Source organism: Vicugna pacos, chromosome X, assembly GCF_048564905.1.
Source record: "Vicugna pacos chromosome X, VicPac4, whole genome shotgun sequence".
In the NCBI taxonomy this organism is placed as follows: domain Eukaryota; kingdom Metazoa; phylum Chordata; class Mammalia; order Artiodactyla; family Camelidae; genus Vicugna; species Vicugna pacos.
The window spans coordinates 46,466,568-46,482,389 of record NC_133023.1 but is presented as its reverse complement, the minus strand read 5'-3'; the positions used below and the strand labels follow the sequence as shown (position 1 = coordinate 46,482,389).

Sequence of the window (15,822 nt, the reverse complement as noted above, 5' to 3'; positions counted from 1 at the left end):
GGCAATGAGAGCTTGGGCAAATCATTTACCCTCTTTAAGCTACAGAATCTTCATTTGAAAAAGGGAGATAAGAATAAGGATTGTTTGGGTGATTAAGTTATACACACACATGCACACGCACACGCACATGCACACATATATGTACAACACTTAATACAGTGACTAGCACATACTAGGCATTCAACAAATTCCTGTTATGGATTTTTAAATGCATGTATAAAAGGAGGAGAAAGTTGTGGGAAGTTGTGGGAAAACTTAGTTCACGGCCCCAAAAAGGGCCATCTCTCAAAGGGCTCTGATCAGTCAGTCCCCAGTGATAGGCTAATAAGCAGAAACTATAGCACTTGGGGATTTATGTTAAACATAAAAAAGAAGGTATTTAAGCATAATTATTAAACAGCATGTACGTTTACACTGTTGGCTGGATCATCTTATCTGGAGACCTTTAATAAGCAGACAGTCTCCCCTGTTTTAGAGATGGGAATGCAGGAAAATGACTTGGATGGGTGGGCCGTTCTCACCCCAAGATCACATGACTTAGTACTCATGAAAGTAACACCTCTTGTATGTTATTCCAGATTGACTGGAATATTATTGTCACCTGTGTCATCAGTTCAAGGAGACTGCCACCTGGGTCACACTGGAATATTAGAAAGAAAATCTCATTTAAATTTTAGATAGGTCTAACATGAAATAAAGTCATTATTTTATGGCTAAAAAAATCAAAGGAACAGAGAGTAAAGACACTCTTCATTGGGCAACTAAGAGAAAACATGAAACAGGTTAGACTGTCAGAACACAAAACTGTATTCACACCTCTTCATTTCTGTATTTTCACAGCCAATACACCGGATCTCCTGGATAAGTCACAAATCTGCCCTTAAAGAATGTGATGTAGGAACATGAAGAGTAGTCATTGACAAACTGGAACAAGAACACCTTCATGGTTTGGCTGTTCTCATAGTCAGTCTGGTCCTTGGGAGCTCTGCAGCTAGAATGAAGAAAAGTTAAGTCTGTAAAACTGTGAATGGCTTTGAAACCCTAATCAAAGCCAGGGATACATGAGTTAACATGGTAAGTATATATATATATACTCACAACTCACACTGTTTTCATTTAAGCTGTTTTGAATTCCTTAACATAGCTACTATTGTTAATTCCAGGTGTACACACTGTTGTAAGAGTTTCTCCCACTATGAACCCAATATCCCAAAAGGCAAAAAAATAGTCAGCTGTTCCTTAAAATTTATAAGCACAACTGTATCCAATGGGCAAGAACTGTCCTCTGTCAGGTGTAAGTTGACAGAAAACTACTTTTGAACATCCTGCTAAATGATATTCTCTTGTCTTCCTGAACGGCAGTAAGGTAGGTCTATTGAAGAAAACAAACAAAACATGGGGCAACTTCTAGAAACATTTGGGGAACATAAAATGGGTCATCCTCCTAGTACAGAATTTGAATTGGTCTTAGAGTTTTCAGAAGATGACTACTGAGCAGACCACTGGGAGAACGACCAAGCAACATGCAGCGTGTGGGAAGAACTTAACTTGGGCTGCTAAGCCGCTGGCTGGGATACAAGCCAGAGAGAAGAAACATTTATTATAGAAGCCATAGATGATGAGAATGGAGCTACACTAACAGGAACAGCATGGGGGGAAGACACATAACACTGTGATTACTTGTCCTCCCCATAATGCATGAGCAAATCTGCCACTGGAACCATGACCCTCTTCCACTTATTTGCAATAAAGAGACTATTTACTTTCAACAATAGGGTACATGGTCTAATGTAATTGAAAATATTATCCAGCACTGACCTGTTTACACAGAACTTGGACATTCTAATGCTTGCTTTGTCCCTTTTACTAATGCAAAGCTGGAGCTAATTCACTTCTCACATAGGCTAAAGAAAATACGTCTGCACTTGAAGTTTTCTAAAGACTGTAATGTACTGGAATTGAAGTGCCTAAAAGATACATTCTCTGTTTTGACCTGATTCTAAAACTGGTGTAGAAATGACCTCAGCTGCAATAGGAGCTTACCAGAATCAGTCATCATGATTGCCACTTTCTTATATATGGTGTTCAGGGTCATGATGATGATAAAACTGATGAGGGAAGCAGTTATGGGCAGGGCCCATTTGCACAGTCAGGTACTTCTGGATTGGGTCTCTTCCATTCAGGTTCTTGGGAAATTTTGCTGAAAATACAATGAACACTGAGACTCTGTAGACAATGATCCCAATAACTGAAGCAACGGTCAACAGGACCTGACATCCCAAAAACCCAGCCACATGAGACTCACTAATGATCATATTTTTACACAGAAAAATTGCCCTAACCCATGCTTAAACAGACAACATGCATGTGCTATAAACTTCATATAAACGTGAGAAGTGATGCAAATCACACATAAATGTCATAACAGACATGAATATCAGGCATGTTAAACTTTAGGGGAGGAGGAATGAAGGATGTTAAAAAGAATGAATGCATCCACTAATGTAACATGCTGACAGTAGGAGCAGCTGTGTGCAGGGCATAGGAAATAGATGGGAACTCCACTTTCTGTGAATTTTTCTGTAAACCTAAAATTGCACTAAAGAAGGAAGTCTGTTAAAGTATATCTTTAAATGGGGTGAAAATGGAGTAACTGGTGGCATGTTCTTTTGGAGACAAGTCTGTGATAGCAGAACCAATGAAAATATCCCTTCTACATTTATAGAAGTACTTAGGTTATGAACTAGTTGTAACCCATGAAGGGGATATGCTTCCTTTCAAGGGAGAACCTATCACTGATTCAGGGGTCAGCAGGTGCTAGCTGTCATTTTCATTCTGAATAGGACCAGTGAAGCTGTGGATATGCCCTGAGGGAAACATTGGAAATGACAGCAGGTCTCTGCTGATGAAAGCTTCACATGCTTTTCATACTCCTCGAGATCTTAAAATGGCAGGTAGTCATACTCCCTACATTTGCACAAGATTCATGTCCCTGATCCATTGTAGTTCTGACTGTGTGGACACAAGGGCAACGGGGGTGTCTGAAGCATAATTTACACATGGCTGTTAGGGTTTCAGTTCCTCACTAAGCAGGTTATTTTCTGCCAACTGAAGAATGCACATTAAAGTTCCCATTTTTAAACTGTTTTTCTTCCATCTACCTTCTTGGTCATAGTCCAGAAGCATGTACTCAGTGTCTCTGGCTGCTCCTGATGGCTGCCCCAGAGAGAAAGCTACAAAGAATGTGAATTTCAAGACTAAGTGAACCACATCATGTTATTTACAGTAACAGCGGGAGGCTGGCTTGCACCTGCAGGGGAGAGCAGAGGGAGTGTTTACAAGCCCCTCCTGGAGCAAAACTCCTGTTCTGGATCCCAGCTCTGATGCTAGCTGTGGGGCCTCGTGCAAATTTCTTAACCTCTAGGGGCTTCAATCTCCTCACCCATATAATGGGGGGATAATAGCAATTTATAGGACTATTGTGATGAGTCAATGATTTACTAATTGTGAAAATAATTAGAACATTAACCACAGGCATGTGAAAAACTATCCTAAGTATTAGCTATGGATATGGTGACCAAAGTCTTAAAAAGGTGTTTTTCTTAGTTTTTAAGCCATAAGTTTGTAGAGAAAGCATTTTATTTCCTCCTCTACTCTCTTTCACCATCCTTTTTTTCACAGTTAAGGCTTCATGCTTGTGAAAGGAATAACTTTTTGGTGTGTGTGTGATTAAATGTGAAAATTAGTTAAGGCTGAGAAAAAAGTATTATAGAAGGTATATTAAGCCTTCCTCTCTTGTACAGCACATATAGGCCATTTAAATAGTATGCATTTTTAAAAAGTCTGCATAATAAATTTTTAATTATGTATTAAGTAATTATAGTAGTTAAGATTCCTTAAATGCTTACTATTGCTTCAGCACACATCTATTTTTTTAATTCTTGCAATCAATCTGTGGGGAAGGTAATATTATATCTCTTTTACAGATGAGGATATAGAGCCACGTGGAGATGATGCAATTTGCCCCAAATGAAGCAACTATTAAGTGAAAGAACTGAAATACTCAAAGAGCCCAAAGACACACTAACTGTATAGCACTGTCTCCTACATGGTCTGTGAAATCAATTCTAATTCATTTCAGAACTTTTACAAACTTGACACATTTCCATTTTTCTTCCAAGTACTTAATGGGTTCAATATTTCTTACAAAACAGGAAAGCTTTCCATTCTCCTTCCTCAAGTTTCTTCTTATTTATCATCTTTTCTGATCATAACTTTAATATTCGCTCATTAAAGAAAATTTGAAAGTACTCAGTAGTGGACAGAACTGCTATCCTGGATCTGTCCCCAGTCTTAGAAGAGGACCCAGAATTTGCTTTAGGATAAATAACCTCCCTTCTGTTTTTAGTCCTGTGATTTAAGCTTGATTGACCCACTCTTTCTGAAGCACCAGAGGTAGATCTCAGTTGGTTTAAGACAAATAATACCCCTCATTCTATTGGCCTTGCACATGATTTGTGAATTGGCAAATAACCCAGGAAGAGCCACTATTATGTGAGGAGATACGTGCTGGTGCCCATGTGAATGATAAGCTTCCTCTATCAAGAGAGGAAGCTGCCAAAAGAGACCTCTCTTGGTTTGGATGGATGTGTGATCTGGGATGCTGAGTGCCTAGAAGCAGCATGCTGAGACATCCTTGGACACAGAATGAAGACAGGACGAAACCAGCCCTTGATATCATCTGGGCTACTGTATCTCTCCTTGACTGAAGCCAGACCTCAGACATGAGGTTTTCATTTACAGGAACCAATAAATCCCATGCATCCCCACTTTTTGGTTGTTGTTTAAACCCATTGGAGATTGATTTTGTCACATACAATCAAAAGACTCCAACTCTGAAAATGAATAAACAATAAAATAAGAAAAATGCTTCTACCTATAGACATAATTCCTTCAGAACGGTGCATTGTTTTTATATTACAAATAATTTTATATGTTAATTTTATTCTCAAGCCTATCATAAGCATAACACTTTGACATGTCATAAAATATTCTCATGGACACATTTTTCATGGCTGCATAATATTCTATATGAATGGGTGGAAGAATACTTTGGCTGAGATTTTATATATATATACATAGAAAAGTATGTCTGTGACTTGCATCCATGCTGACTTTTCCCTGCCATTTTGAAATACTTCCTGATTAAAATTTTTTCAAAGCTGAATTACTGGATTAAAGCCTATGAATATTTTTGACTCGATATGAACTGCCAGACTGCTTTTTAAGAAGGCTTGAGGAGTACACCAGAAATTAATGCAGCATTGTAAATCAATCATACGTCACAAAAAATATCCAGTAACCTAGGCACGGGATTGGTGATCACTGGCACTTCATCCTCATAAACAGAGCTGTGTCACTTGAGAGGTGTGAAACTATTTCATTTTGATGTGCACTGACTGAATTACCGTTGAAGCCTGACACCTATGTTTTTCCTTTGTGAATGTGTGTTCATCTTCTCTGCCTTCTCTGCTCCTGAGATTTTTTGGTGTTATCTTTGAACTCTGATCTGAAATCTCTATGTATTGAAGGAATTAGCCCCTTGTCAGCTTTGTTAACAAATAACATCCTCTGGCGTTTTGTTTAAACTTAGGATGCTTCTAATGCATGGAAATCTTTATATATTTTCCTCTGAAACTTATTGCACATCTAGAGGTTGTATATTCATCTATATTTATTTCTAGTTTTTTTCTAATTGTCTTACTTTTTTAAATGTTTCTGGAAGTTATCACAATATATGGTTCACTCTATGACTTTAATCTTTACTTTTCCCCCCAAATAGCTAACAAGTGTTCCATTTATTTAATAACCTTCATTTATCTCCATGATTTGTAATGTCTTCCATCTTGTATATTAAATTATTATTGATATCAGAGCCCATATCTGAACTTCCTGTCCTATTCTCTAATCTGGCTATTCTTGAGCTAGTAAAACTCTCATTATCTTATTATTATATTACTAATATGATTTTATTCACAATAAACCCCAAATCAATTTTATAAGTTCTGATATTTTGGAGACATGGTCTTTTAACCTAGAATCATGTGTTTAAAGCTTCTTTTATGTCTTTCAGTAGTTTTTATTTATTTTTTTGATAGTTCCTACTATCCTTTTGTTAGGCTATTCTAAGGAATTTTACCTTGGTTGTTACTCTTGGAAAATTTTAGAATTCTTAATGCCTCCATGTGTTCTCTTAATGAGACCCTGGTGAATCTTAAACCACTGATCTGATTTGAACAAATGAGGGGAAAAGAACTGGGGGAAGCACTGTGATCAGAAGAGACTGTGAAACCCCCAGAGTGGCGCCCTGCATTTGCTCAGATGTTCTCTGGAAACAGTTTTCTCTATGAGACTACATAGTTCCCAGCTTGACTTTCAGTTTTCTCAGCATTTCACATTAGATTTTAAAAAGTCTGTGGCAGGTTCTTACCCAGAAAAAGAGCACTTGCATAAAGGGTTATATGTGTACACTTTCCCCAGGTGGTAAAGGGAACATGCTCTTCTTCCTAATTAAAAAAAGAAGAAAATAAGTTTAGTCAATCAAGGGATTAAACCAATGAAATGATTTTTCTCCTAACTGGTCACTAAATCCTAAGCATAATTTAAAAAAAAATAGTTTTCAGACATAGTCTCCTTATTCGTAGCTGCATGAGTTTCTTTCCTTTTTATTTATTTATTTATTATTTTCTGTTAATGATGTCAAACACACAACAAAATATGTACAGTGTTCATTTTAATACAATTTTTTGAAAATGCACATGTGAACAGTAAACTGTTTCCCTGCCATGGTCTGAGCTTAGGGGTCTGGGTACCTGACGAGGCCAAGCTGTAAAGGTCTATTCCTGAACTTGCCTTAGATTTAAGTAGTGAGTGTAGTGTGACAGCTTAGAGTCCGTGCAGGACAGAAAATTTCACAGGTGTCTGCAGCTAACTGGTCTCCACTGTGTGTATCTTGGTTGAGCTTTATGTAATAATTAGCTACAACTATGAAGTTTTAGAGTTTCCATTTCAGAGTTTATATTCAGATTTTTTTAAGAGATGAAATCAATAAGACTCAAGATTTACCTGGATTATAAAAGCAGATACAGTATAATAATATCTGTAAATAAGTACATAGCCCTTCCTCTGTGCCAGGCACTCTTCCAAGTAGATTCTGTACGTTAATTTGATCCGTCCTTACCACAGTCATGAGGAAGCAACTCTCTTATTCTTATTTTATAGGAAACTATGGCACAGAGAATTTAAGTTGTCCAAGATCACTCAGGAAGCAAGCTGCTGTGTTCAAATATGAATTCAGGCAACTTCACTCCCAAGGTCTCACTACTACAATGTTGGTCTCTCTAAACAATGGAGCATGCACTCACAATTAAATTAAAATGCTTCAATTAAAAAACTAACAAAAATTAAACAATTTTTTTAAATAAGGAAGAACAATAAAGAGAAATGAGTCTTCATCTTCATTTTTTCAACACGCTTGTTCCAATAGAAATTTAAACTTACTAGTTGGCAATTTTAAATTTAAAATTGGCCGTTTAAATGACCAAAATGACTTTTCTTCAGTATTTTTTCTATGCTGCCAATATGATACGTTTCTGTTTTTCAGGACTCAAAAATAATATGAACATTTAATTTTGTCTAAGTTTCAGCTTTCATCTCTGAAAGTACAGTCTTTCACCAACATAGGCATTTACCCCCATCTTCAGTTGTAAACAATGGGAACTATTCATAATGGAGATTATAGAAGCTTATTACATTGTAAAAGACAAATGTCACTTTCTATTGGTAGCTGAAACTCATTTTTTTCCATTTATAAAAAGAGGGGGTTGACCTGCTCCCTCCAGACCTTTTCAGTGCCAACATTCTGTAAATCTGTGATTCAATTTATAAAATCTGTAGTTGGAGACATTTTCAGATGCTTCTAGTAAAAACATTTTCTTTCCAAGTGTTATTCATGCTCACAACCTACTGTCCTGCTGCTGCTGACTGCAAGTACCATCAGCTCTAAATTATCTCAGCTGATGGAAAGAAGCAATAATACAAATGACTCAAAAAATCATCTTTTCATAGCTCTGGAATGTTTATATAAAGATACATAGTTTTCTTTTTAATTTTGCAGCAGGAGTGGCAGCAATAAATTTACATTTCCAATTATATAAAATCCCTAGCTCAGTGCCCAAACACTAATGGCACCTCAACAAAGGTTTTCCTGCTTCCTCTACCCTTTCTGTGACTTTAGGATGAGAGCCACGATGCTTTGTGTACATCCCAAAAGGAAGGGGGAGCAGTGACTGGGATTTAGTTCAAGACAAAGGGGCACCTATTCTACAATGAAAAGGAGGTTGCAATAGTGAAGTCACATGTGAAAAAATGGGAATCAACTATAAAAATCAATGTCTCTTTCCTTCTACACCTATGTCATAGTGGCTAATTTTTTTTGCATTTTTTTATTGGTCTTATTAAAGGACACAAATCTATGCCTCTTTTCTTATACATTTATACCAGTTTTTTTTCTTTCCATTTTTACTGTTATTATGAAGGAAGGACCACAATTCTCTTCTGTGTCCACCATTCCAGGAAGTGCTCCTTCACCTTGGCTGCACATTAGAATAACGAGAGGAGCTTTAAAAACTTCCCTATGCCAGAATGCACCCTAGGCCACTAAGTACCATCAGAGTTTGCAGTGATGGAATCCAGGCACCAACATTTTTTAAGGTCCCCTGGTGATTCCAACATGCAGCCAAGGCTGACAAGTCCAGAAGTGAACAGAATAAAGTGCATCTGAACAGTGCCCACTTTTCCTGGGTAATCTCATCTATCTCCATGTGGGGACACCGCGCCTCCTATTCTGGACAGGCTTGTTCTTCCTGCTCAACCGTGTCCCATTCTTACCCAAGTTCTGCCTGGTGCCGCTTCCAGAACTCCAAAAGTAAGGTGACTAACAGAGAGAACAGCTGAATGTGGATCTTCAGTGATGACTGATGCTTCAGAAATCTGTACTTAATATTTATTACCCTTAACACTTTGGTAAATAGTTAATAAAATCACATTTTATTTATAGGCGATACTAAAGAGAAAAATGACTTAATGCCTTTTTTTAAGAAAAAAGAAAATGTAGATAATTTATTGAACTTGTGAAAACAGGCTATCTAGTTCTCTAGCTCAGGGAAAAGGTAATAACATGATGATCAGAGGCAGGTGATTGTGTCTGATGCTAAAGTACCTGCTAGCAGCACATTATGCCCACTAAAAACACAAATATCGAGGGGATGGGTGGGTAGAGCTCAGTGGTAGAGCACATGCTTAGCATGTACAAGGTCCTGGGTTCAAGCTCCAGTACCTCCATTAAAAAAAAAAGTAAAAAAAAGCACAAGTTACTGTCATAGTTTAAAATCAGTGTATGGTCCACCCTTGAAGTCTTCTCACATCCCTCTGTCTCTTCTGTCAAAAAGACCTGAGGATGGTTGGAGGGGATGAGAATGCTTTAGTAGCCCCTGCATTTCTATTTTCCACCACCCCAGTCACCTGAAATTAAAATAATATTCTCAAATATGGAAAACTGCCATTTTTCTCAATCTTCGGTAAAGTAATTTTTAGAAATCGTTATTCTGTTTTAAAACTCGTAACTTCAAATAGTAGGCAAAAACAACATGAAATCTTAATTTAAAATGTGGTTTCATGGTAAATCCCCTAAGCCCTTCTTCCAACCAGACTGTTAGCCCTAGGCCCCACCTATAGAGAAATTCCAGAATAACCACTGTTCCCTCCACCATTATACCTGAGTCTCTATCATGCTCTGAGAATAAAGAGTAAAAAGATACAGTCCCCGCTTCTAGGAGCTCCTAGGTGCACAGGAGTCATTGTGAAGTGATGGCTGAGGAAGCGTGTTAAGAGGGCTTGGATAACAGTTAGCACAGGGTGCTTGGGGCAGAGAGCCAGAACTGTAGCCAAGGCTGTCCCAGAGGAGGGGACCACTGTGGTGAGTTCTGAGATGCCCTAGAGGTGATCAGGTGAAGGTATAATGTTAAGGCCATTTCTCCCTGGGGAGCTGCGTATGCAAAGGAGAGAGGCCAAAGAGGGCCAGGTCCCTTTCTGGAACCGTAAATAGTCTAGAAGTGAGCACATGGTGTGGGAGGTGGGTGAGGCAGCCAGGTGGAGAGATCACAGGTGCACATCACAAAGGACTCTGTGTGCCTTCAAGGTGTAGGAGATATGTAAGGTGCTCTAGAAAGAGACTAGATAGAGGCAGGGAGACCTACTGGCAGGTACATGGAAAGGCCTACCGAGGCCCGGCCAGGAGGAGAGAGAAGAAAGCATTTCAGCAGGTGGACAGATTGACCACAGGTGTGATGGAAGGGCAGGAAGAGGTCAAAGATGCTGGCCAGCTCTCTGGCTTTGGTGCCATTCCCTGAAATAAGAAGGGCAGGAAGAGGAGCAAGTCGTGAGAGGAGACAACTGATCCAGTTCTGACTGCATGCCTGTGGGCTCCAGGAAAGATGTCCAATAGGCAAATAAGTCTAGAAATTGGGAGAAAGTTCTAGGCTGAACGAAGTAGTTTTACTGTTTCAAGAGGATAATGGGGGTGAGTGGACAAACTCACGAGAAGAGGTGTGGAGGGGTAGCTCTCACCCTCCTGCACATGGGAAGCATCTGGGAGCTTTTAAAAAATAGTGCACCCCAGCACCACCTCCATTGTTCTTATTTTACTGGCCTGGATTGGGGCCTTTGTGCTGTTTTTTGTTTTTAAATACTTCTTTCTTTTTTGTTGTTGGAGGGGTAATTAGCTTTATTTATTTTAATGAAGGTACTGAGAATTGAACCCAGGACCTCATGCATGTTAAGCACATGCTCTACCACTGAGCTGTACCCTCCCCACTTTTTGTTTGTTTGTTTTTAGACATTAGCTCTATGAGCAGTCAGGGTTGAGAATCAACCTGTAACGAGTAGAGAGCCTTGGAGTAGAGATCAAGGAGAAGCTGCCCAGAGTCCTGCAGACCCCACCAGGGGCAGCAGGAGACACAGGGAGCCTCGGACGGGCTGTGAGGAATGCGAAATCCCACTCCACAATGGCGAAGACAACAAAAATATTTTAAGCACCCACTTCCCAGCAGTGTTTGTTCTGACTTTGCTAGTTTTCCAGTAATATTGAGTGAGAATAGAAATAATCTGGACACAGGGATCAAATTCAAATGCTGGTTCTGACCATTCTTAGCTGTGTGATTACTGAATAAAGGTTACCCATCTGCCACATGTAAAATGGGGGACCTAGAACCGTGCTCATAAGCTGCTGTGTGCGTAATGACATGACATCTATAAAGGCCCTCCTGACTATCAGAGGTAATTGCTACTATCGTCCCCATTTGGGACACCAAGAAACAGAGGCACAGAAAGCTTCAAACATTTTCCCAAGATGAGGGTTGGGGTCAGGAATCAAGCCAATGCATTCTTGGCTCCAGAGCCCAGGATCTTCTTACGAACAACACGGCACTGCCAAGCTCCTTGCTCCAAAACCTGCCTCCCTTTGGCTCGGTTCCATGGCACCTGCTCTGCACAGATGTTGTCACTACCTGCCTGCCCGGCCGGTATCTGACCCCGGCACTCCTCCCTCCATCCCACACACTGCCTCCTTGGGTACACCAAACCTCACGAGGCCATTGCTGTGGCTACTCGGATGTTTACAGAGAAATGCAGGTGGTAGACCAGCTTTTTGCTATAGAAGCTGCTGTCAGTGGAGACAAAGAGCTCACAGTTGGTGGGGGAGGCCACTTCTGGTCTCCTACTTGGCTGGAGAGCTGCATGGAATCTAGTTTCCCTCTGCAACTTAGACATCCAGCATGAGAGTTATGTAAGGCCATCTGGCCTCTCAACATAGAAATGATGCCCCCGCAGTCATACTTAACACTGTAATCTCCTGGCTCCACCAGGGAGCAGAGGCCATGGCCTGTTGTCCACCAAGTTCTGTCTCCTTGCACAACAGCTACAATGGGGTGAGTTAACACTGGATCAGGAAATCTACAATTGCATATTATTTCCTAAAACTTGCAGGTCACCTAAATAGCCCAGATCCTCCAAGTAAACAACTTAAAAGGGAAACTGAGCTGACTTACTTGTCAGACCCCTGATGGCAGGACTGATTGGGCCTCTCCTGCTCTAGGGATGATCCTCTTTCTCCTTCTGTGTGCCCTTCCCCGACTGAAGGAGACTGTTCTTGGTTTATGGGTAAGGGAGTATTTGTGGCTCTCTGACCAGAACCTTCAAAAGTAGAGCTCTTGGTGAGAATGGAAGCATGGCACCCACATCTCATGAGCTTGGCTACCCAACAGCCTCATCTAGCCAGGTATGTGGCCAATGCCAGGGGTCCATGCTGTTGAGTATTGGGTCTCCAATGTCTCCACCACTGAGAAGCTGGCCCACCACTTGTGCCCATGTCCCCATCCAGGGGGAGGTAACGCGTCCATGGGATGAAAGCCTTGAGGGCACTAGGTGACTGTGGACCAAGCTGTGACTGGCCGGTCCTGCTCCCCTTGTGACCCATGTTAGCCTCACGTGCAGAAAATCCCCAAAGAGACCCCTGCTTGAGGGAATGAGTCACCTATAAGCCAAATGTCCTCGGGCCACCTAAGAAGCTAAACAGCATACACAGTGAGCCACCCACTCACTGAAGTACCCAAGGCTCACAGCTCCCTGATGTGACACCAGGAACCCCCCAGCAAACAGAAGACCCTTACTTTATCCTTCACTTGAGAATTCTACTGCCAACACTGCCTTCCACCTTCCACTTATGAAGTTCTTTCCACTCTGTCCCCTGCTCTGCAACTGTGCAATCAGTCCAGAGCTCCTTCATGAGACAGGAGGGAAGGGGGCTGGTCACAGCCTTTAGAAGAATGGCACAGCCATTAATAATAGCACCAAGATGGTGGAAGAGTCAACTCCCAGTAGATCTTGAGCTTCAATACACACTCACTGAAATACAGCAGGATGCTACATGGCACTCCCACAGGTGCCAGGACAGGTTCAAGGCTGACCATAAAAGGTCAAAGGGTGAGTGGTGGCCCAATTTCTGGGAATCCCAGCACCTTCCTCAAAGCGGATGGAATATTCCTCCCACTTGTTAGTATATGAAGATACTGAGCGCAAAAAAACTAACAACCCTGCACCTCGTGGCTGCTTTCTCTGCTGAGGGAGACAGCCCACACTCTGTCTGTGGAGTGTGTATCTACTTTTATTTTAAATTGAAGTACCCAACCCACGCCTCACAGTCTTTCTCTTGCCTTCTGAAACAGCCCACTCTGTCTATAGAGTATGTATCTCTCTGAATAAATCTACTTTTACTGAACTGTGGCTCACTCCTGAATTCTTTCCTGTGCAAAGCCAAGGACCCACACTTGGAGAGGTGTGTCCCAAGGACCCAACCAAGACCTGGGATACGGCCATCCTCTCCCCCACATATTCCTGTATCATACATTCCTTCCCAAAGAATCTCACCTTGTGCACTCCAAAATAGACAGCACCCATGTGTCCTGACCTGGATCTGCTTCTGCGTGTGCCATTTCTCATGTCCACTAGAACGTCACCTTCATGAGGACAGGGATTTGGTTCTGTTCACAGTGGAAGCACCAGCACATTGCAGGTGCTAGAGAAGTATTAGCTGAATGAATGAGCTGTGGGAAGCCCTGGGAATTCCACCTGGGACTCCTAGCCACTTGCGCCCCAGCTGACTCCAGCTGCTCCCTGCTATTTATGACTTGACCTCTAGCCACCAGTCTCTGCTCTGTCATCACCTGAGCCGGGATGAGCTTAGATGAGCACACACCCCGGAAAGCGTGGCGGCTGGTTCGTGAGGTTGCAACACCCTCGCCCCTTCACTGCCGGGGGTTACTCAGGACGGACTGACTGAAGGCAGTACCATGTCCACCACCCCACCCCAGAACTCATTTGAAACACCAGGACTGCACACATGGGAAACGCTGGCCCTTTCCAACCTAAGGAGAGGGACTACGGATGAGAAGAGGGTCTCTGTCAATTAACAGTCTCTTTACAATCTCAGCCTGGGAAATGCTCTTTAAAGACACTTTGGGTATCATCTTTGTGTTTCCGCAATCCCTCTAGATTTTGTCATTTTAATCTACGCATTAGAAATACAGATGTTCTTGAAAACTGTATTGATTTTCAATGAAGAAAATCCTCAATTTCTTTCCCTGCTAAGAAAATTACTGAAATTTATATGAAAAAAAAGCAGCTTCCTTTCATGAGTTTCTATCTTCAAACACCTAATTTCACAAGAATCTGTGATGCAGGAGATGAAAGTTGTGCTGTGCTTTAGCACCTACAGTTGGGCAGGGATAAAATGAATGAGGACTGATCTCATGAGGCGGGAAGGCTGGGGCTGTCTTATTCCTGCTACAAAAGGAAGGGTCCATATTTGTGAGGGTGACGAAGGACCAAGGATGAGAAACCAACATTTTCTAACCCATTTCTATTTTTCAGAGTCCCAGACAAAACAGTGCAATTGTATTAACAAAAACAAGTACGTCTGCACCCTTCTAAAAGCACGCTACAAATTTACTACTACACACGGCACTCTGTCACTGACAAAAAGGCTGATGACAGCCAAGAAATTTGCAGGGATCTTATTCTGTGCTCATCCCTTTTTGTCTTTGGAGCCTCAGGCAATTTGCCTCCTCTCCAATAGTGTCATTTTCCTCATTCTTCAAATGCGAGTGTAACAGCCATTCATTTGCTCAGTGTCTATCCAGCAACAGGAGACGGCTTATGAAAACAAACAAAAAAAGCAAAACAGCAATTCTAATCTGTGCTCTCTTCCTCCTCCTCCCTGAACTTGAACATATAGGGTAAAATGTCATTTTTCATTAAATCCCGAGCTTAAGGAGCAGTTCTGATGAGGAAGTCACAGTACTAATGCATCAGAGAGAAATAACCTGGTGAAAGAGAATGAGTTGCCAGCAAATCCTCAAAACCCATAAGGGTGCAAACCCTGGGAGCTACAGGCATGGGTGGGAGTTCCTTAGTTCCCCATTTCACAAAGCTGAGAACTTTGCAGGGTCCATGAAAGACAGCCCAATACAACCACACCATGTTTTGGAGTACACTGGGGCCACATCGCTGCTGACCTGCACTGCTGTGTGTCCCAGGGCTAGAGCCCTGGGTGGAAGTGACTGTATTTGAGGCTGGACAAGAACTTCCTGTTCTGTCGCTTTTGCTCTCCCTCTTCCTGCAGTAAAACAACTGGTAGGACTCCGGTTGGGAGCACTGCACCCACATTCTCTGGCAAACAGCACACCAGGCAGCTCTAGCTGATCAGAGAGAGACAGGACTCTTCTATGAACATATATACACCAAAGGCAGACAGAAGGCTGCCTGCGACCTTGGGAATCCAAACCAGCTTTTCCTCTTAATCAGGATATTAGACATCTAAAGAAAGTATGCACCAGATGAAGATGATGCCCGTAGACAGCGTTGGTGGTTATGTCCAGCAGTGTCTAAGGACAAGGCACGCTCTGGTAGATGGGAGCATTTTGGTTGCTTTAAGAGTTTGCTGCTGAAGGGCTGGGACATTTCATTGGGCTTTGAAACTCCAGACCTCTTTACTCACAAAGGCAGACAAGGTAGGTGAGCCAGCTCAGCCTTTATTCCAACTTCCTAACCAAAAGGCTATGAGGTTGAAAATACATTCCTCAGACTCTCCTGCAACAAGGGTTCCAGATGTGGCTTTAAAAATGCCCATCAGAGTTTGAGATTTACAAA

General features: G+C 41.5%; 1 long non-coding RNA gene across 1 annotated transcript; it reads right to left on the bottom strand.

Annotated features, from left to right (window-relative positions):
* Positions 1–857: 857 nt before the first annotated feature.
* On the bottom strand, positions 858–13,686 carry LOC140691879 (uncharacterized). Its single transcript, XR_012067507.1, has 4 exons — positions 13,543–13,686; positions 6,491–6,566; positions 2,044–2,200; positions 858–991 (listed from the first exon to the last, which is right to left on the bottom strand). It is a non-coding gene; the product is annotated as an uncharacterized lncRNA (long non-coding RNA).
* Positions 13,687–15,822: the final 2,136 nt, after the last annotated feature.